Source organism: Amia ocellicauda, unplaced genomic scaffold (genome assembly GCF_036373705.1).
Source record: "Amia ocellicauda isolate fAmiCal2 unplaced genomic scaffold, fAmiCal2.hap1 HAP1_SCAFFOLD_179, whole genome shotgun sequence".
Lineage (NCBI taxonomy): Eukaryota > Metazoa > Chordata > Actinopteri > Amiiformes > Amiidae > Amia > Amia ocellicauda.
The window spans coordinates 13,980-20,000 of NW_027102742.1; positions in this window are offsets into that span (position 1 = coordinate 13,980).

Sequence of the window (6,021 nt, forward strand, 5' to 3'; positions counted from 1 at the left end):
TATCTCCATCTCTCTATCACCATCTCTCTCTCTATCACCATCTCTCTCTCTATCTCTATCTCTCTATCACCATCTCTCTCTCCATCTCCATCTCTCTCTCTATCTCCATCTCTCTCTATCTCCATCTCTATCTCCATCTCTCTATCTCCACCTCTCTCTCCCTCTCCACCTCTCTCTCTCTCTATCTCTCCCTCTCTCTCACTGTGTGTGTGTGTGTGTGTGTGTGTGTGTGTGTGTGTGTGTGTGTGTGTGTGTGTGTGTGTGTGTACAGCAGTGTCCCTAGACGAGAGAGAGATCCCTAGACGGGGAAATTACTTTCAAACTGCAGTACCGAAATGTGTCCGTTAGATGGCAGCATGCACCAAGGAATGAAGGAAAGTGCAAAACAAAATGAAAAGGCACATCGCCTGGGCGAAAAATAATCGTAACAAATCAACGGGGGCATTTCTCCGAAAACTAACACCGGGGCAGTGCTCAGGGGGGTCCCACCTCGTGGCCACCCGGTTTGGGGGGCGATCGGGGCCGGTTCCGAAAATCGCTAAATCTCCCATAGCCAGCCCACGCTCCATCCGATAGAGCAATGCCGGGCGGCCGGCCGGCAACTACGGATCATAACAAATCAACGGGGGCATTTCTCCGAAAACTAACACCGGGGCAGTGCTCAGGGGGGTCCCACCTCGTGGCCACCCGGTTTGGGGGGCGATCGGGGCCGGTTCCGAAAATCGCTAAATCTCCCATAGCCAGCCCACGCTCCATCCGATAGAGCAATGCCGGGCGGCCGGCCGGCAACTACGGATCATAACAAATCAACGGGGGCATTTCTCCGAAAACTAACACCGGGGCAGTGCTCAGGGGGGTCCCACCTCGTGGCCACCCGGTTTGGGGGGCGATCGGGGCCGGTTCCGAAAATCGCTAAATCTCCCATAGCCAGCCCACGCTCCATCCGATAGAGCAATGCCGGGCGGCCGGCCGGCAACTACGGATCATAACAAATCAACGGGGGCATTTCTCCGAAAACTAACACCGGGGCAGTGCTCAGGGGGGTCCCACCTCGTGGCCACCCGGTTTGGGGGGCGATCGGGGCCGGTTCCGAAAATCGCTAAATCTCCCATAGCCAGCCCACGCTCCATCCGATAGAGCAATGCCGGGCGGCCGGCCGGCAACTACGGATCATAAGAAATCAACGGGGGCATTTCTCCGAAAACTAACACCGGGGCAGTGCTCAGGGGGGTCCCACCTCGTGGCCACCCGGTTTGGGGGGCCATCGGGGCCGGCTGAAGAATCGCCCATACTCTGCCATAGGCAGCCCACGGTCCATCCGATCAGAGCAATGCCGGGCGGCCGGCAACCTATGGATCATAACACATCAACGGAGGCATGATAAGAGCATCTTTTATTATCTGCCAAGAAATATAGACCATCACAATGTTCCCCAACTTTCAGCTTCTACCACATCGCTGGGGAGTTTATTCCACTGTGTGACTACTCTCTCTCTATCTCTCTCTCTCTCTCTCTCTCTCTCTCTCTCTCTCTCTCTGTGTGTGTGTGTGTGTGTGTGTGTGTGTGTGTGTGTGTGTGTGTGTGTGTGTGTGTGTGTGTGTACAGCAGTGTCTCCGGTTTTCCTTTTGGAATGCCTTGAAGCCGGGGGGGCTTTGCACTCATGAGAACATAGGGTGTCCTTGCCCTCCTTTCGCAGCCCAGGGCATTGAGAGATCCCTAGACGGGGAAATTACTTTCAAACTGCAGTACCGAAATGTGTCCGTTAGATGGTAGCATGCACCAAGGAATGAAGGAAAGTGCAAAACAAAATGAAAAGGCACATCGCCTGGGCGAAAAATAATCGTAACAAATCAACGGGGGCATTTCTCCGAAAACTAACACCGGGGCAGTGCTCAGGGGGGTCCCACCTCGTGGCCACCCGGTTTGGGGGGCGATCGGGGCCGGTTCCGAAAATCGCTAAATCTCCCATAGCCAGCCCACGCTCCATCCGATAGAGCAATGCCGGGCGGCCGGCCGGCAACTACGGATCATAACAAATCAACGGGGGCATTTCTCCGAAAACTAACACCGGGGCAGTGCTCAGGGGGGTCCCACCTCGTGGCCACCCGGTTTGGGGGGCGATCGGGGCCGGTTCCGAAAATCGCTAAATCTCCCATAGCCAGCACACGCTCCATCCGATAGAGCAATGCCGGGCGGCCGGCCGGCAACTACGGATCATAACAAATCAACGGGGGCATTTCTCCGAAAACTAACACCGGGGCAGTGCTCAGGGGGGTCCCACCTCGTGGCCACCCGGTTTGGGGGGCGATCGGGGCCGGTTCCGAAAATCGCTAAATCTCCCATAGCCAGCCCACGCTCCATCCGATAGAGCAATGCCGGGCGGCCGGCCGGCAACTACGGATCATAACAAATCAACGGGGGCATTTCTCGGAAAACTAACACCGGGGCAGTGCTCAGGGGGGTCCCACCTCGTGGCCACCCGGTTTGGGGGGCCATCGGGGCCGGTTCCGAAAATCGCTAAATCTCCCATAGCCAGCCCACGCTCCATCCGATAGAGCAATGCCGGGCGGCCGGCCGGCAACTACGGATCATAACAAATCAACGGGGGCATTTCTCCAGAAACTAACACCGGGGCAGTGCTCAGGAGGCTCCCAGCTATCAGCCACCCTATCCCGGGACCGATGGGAGCACTTTAAAATTTTCGAGTCAGGGGACCAGACGGCCGAGTGAAAAACTTTGAAAAATATTCTATCTCCTCACTCCCATTGACTTTGCATTAGGGCGACCAGGCGGCCGGCGGAAAAAAAATCATAACAAATCAACGGGGGCATTTCTCCAGAAACTAACACCGGGGCTGTGCTCAGGGGGCTCCCAGCTATCAGCCACCCTACCCTGGGACCGATGGGAGCACTTTAAAATTTTCGAGTCAGGGGACCAGACGGCCGAGTGAAAAACTTTGAAAAATATTCTATCTCCTCACTCCCATTGACTTTGCATTAGGGCGACCAGGCGGCCGGCGGAAAAAAAATCATAACAAATCAACGGGGGCATTTCTCCAGAAACTAACACCGGGGCAGTGCTCAGGAGGCTCCCAGCTATCAGCCACCCTATCCCGGGACCGATGGGAGCACTTTAAAATTTTCGAGTCAGGGGACCAGACGGCCGAGTGAAAAACTTTGAAAAATATTCTATCTCCTCACTCCCATTGACTTTGCATTAGGGCGACCAGGCGGCCGGCGGAAAAAAAATCATAACAAATCAACGGGGGCATTTCTCCAGAAACTAACACCGGGGCTGTGCTCAGGGGGCTCCCAGCTATCAGCCACCCTACCCTGGGACCGATGGGAGCACTTTAAAATTTTCGAGTCAGGGGACCAGACGGCCGAGTGAAAAACTTTGAAAAATATTCTATCTCCTCACTCCCATTGACTTTGCATTAGGGCGACCAGGCGGCCGGCGGAAAAAAAATCATAACAAATCAACGGGGGCATTTCTCCAGAAACTAACACCGGGGCAGTGCTCAGGGGGCTCCCAGCTATCAGCCACCCTACCCTGGGACCGATGGGAGCACTTTAAAATTTTCGAGTCAGGGGACCAGACGGCCGAGTGAAAAACTTTGAAAAATATTCTATCTCCTCACTCCCATTGACTTTGCATTAGGGCGACCAGGCGGCCGGCGGAAAAAAAATCATAACAAATCAACGGGGGCATTTCTCCAGAAACTAACACCGGGGCAGTGCTCAGGGGGCTCCCAGCTATCAGCCACCCTACCCTGGGACCGATGGGAGCACTTTAAAATTTTCGAGTCAGGGGACCAGACGGCCGAGTGAAAAACTTTGAAAAATATTCTATCTCCTCACTCCCATTGACTTTACATTAGGGCGACCAGGCGGCCGGCGGAAAAAAAATCATAACAAATCAACGGGGGCATTTCTCCAGAAACTAACACCGGGGCTGTGCTCAGGGGGCTCCCAGCTATCAGCCCCCCGGGTCTGGGGGCATTGTTTTTCTTTTTAATCATTTTGAGCATTTCCCCCAGTTTAGAGATGTGTGCCCCTAGACAACCCATTGAGAATAACTATGAAATGTTCTGAAGTTTTGATTTTCAAATGTCGGTGAAAATTGAAAAACGTCATATATTCTTCAAAGGAAGCATGGGGCGATGGTAGGGAGAGTCCCCGCAGCGTGCCTCGGCAGCGATGGGAGCGTTTTCGATGTCCCCGTCCCCCCCCATAGGGATAGAAGGGGAGTTAGGTGACCAGGCGTCCCGGGTCCCAAAAATCGAAAAATTAATATAGAATGCTTTTTAATCCATAAATAAAGTAGGGGGCAGTCCTGGTGAGAGTCCCAGCCACAGCCCCAGTGTGTTTTGGAGTCGTTTGTGGCCGGGTGAAAAACTTTGAAAAATTTTCTATCTCCTCACTCCCATTGACTTTGCATTAGGGCGACCAGGCGGCCGGCGGAAAAAAAATCATAACAAATCAACGGGGGCATTTCTCCGAAAACTAACACCGGGGCAGTGCTCAGGGGGCTCCCAGCTATCAGCCACCCTATCCCGGGACCGATGGGAGCACTTTAAAATTTTCGAGTTAGGGGACCAGGCGGCCGAGTGAAAAACTTTGAAAAATTTTCTATCTCCTCACTCCCATTGACTTTGCATTAGGGCGACCAGGCGGCCGGCGGAAAAAAAATCATAACAAATCAACGGAGGCATTTCTCCGAAAACTAACACCGGGGCAGTGCTCAGGGGGCTCCCAGCTATCAGCCACCCTATCCCGGGACCGATGGGAGCACTTTAAAATTTTCGAGTTAGGGGACCAGGCGGCCGAGTGAAAAACTTAGAAAAATTTTCTATCTCCCCTAGGTGACCAGGCAGCCGGAGCTGATTTTTCTGACCCCTAAAACAATTATTAAAAGGTATTTTTTCGCCAAACTAAGACTTTTAAAATTCAAATAGGATGATTATCTACTGCCCCAGTGGGTTTTTGAACAATTTTAAGCCTTTTTGACAGTTTTCATTTTTCCCCCATTGACTTCAATGGGAGTTAGGTGACCAGTCCTCCGACTTTTGAACCTCTCCTGGGGGGGCTGTGAGCCCCCGATTTCTTTGCAAAGCACGTCATTCGATTCGTCTCAGTCCCCTCTATATACCCCGTGTGTTTGTTTTCTCGAAAAAACCCCGGAACACGGTTTTTTAGGGGGGGGGTGGGGGGGGGGTACTTCGGAGCCATTTGGGGGGGGGTAAACGACATTTCCCGAAATTAATTTTGACACAGCCTTCCTCAGAATCGCTTTTCCAACAAAATGCTTTTTATTTCGAGTCTCTACGATGTTCCTAAGTGGTCGAAACCACTTTTGGACAGTTTTTACACCAAACGGCTCGGGCGCACAGCGGGCCGTGTGCCGATGGGCGGTTCTCGCGGGTCTTAGGCGGGGCTAGGCTGCTCGCGGCGGGCAAGGGAGTGCCGTGTGCAGCCGCCACAGTGTTCCAGGCTGTCAGCATTTCTCTACGGTGCCGGGGGAAATACAGGAACTGGGTTTTTGAAGACACTTAGTGCAATGAGAGAGGTCAAAACTGAGCTAAGGGCACTTGCTGGAGGAAAGTGGCTGGGCCCCGCTAGCTCTTTTACGGACACTTTCTGGACTTGGCCCGGGATTTTCAGACGGTTCTTTGCGACTGTCTGATCATCCAGCGAAATGCAAGGGGGGAACGGTCCCGGCCGCACCCCGCGTTTCAGGCCTCGTCGGCGGCCCGCTCCGGCGGCTGCGCCCGCTAAGTCTTCGCGGCCCGCCGTGGAGAGTGTGTATGCTGCCCGCCCCAGACGTTCACCCCAAGGGCTTGCGGGCCTTTAAGGGTCTGTCTTTCGGGGTTTCACGGGCTCTGACCTCACCTCCCTGTGGTTCCCGACCGGGGTGTATGTATGCTGCCCGCCCCAGACGTTCACCCCAAGGGCTTGCGGGCCTTTAAGGGTCTGTCTTTCGGGGTTTCACGGGCTCTGACATCTCCCCGGTGGTTCCCAC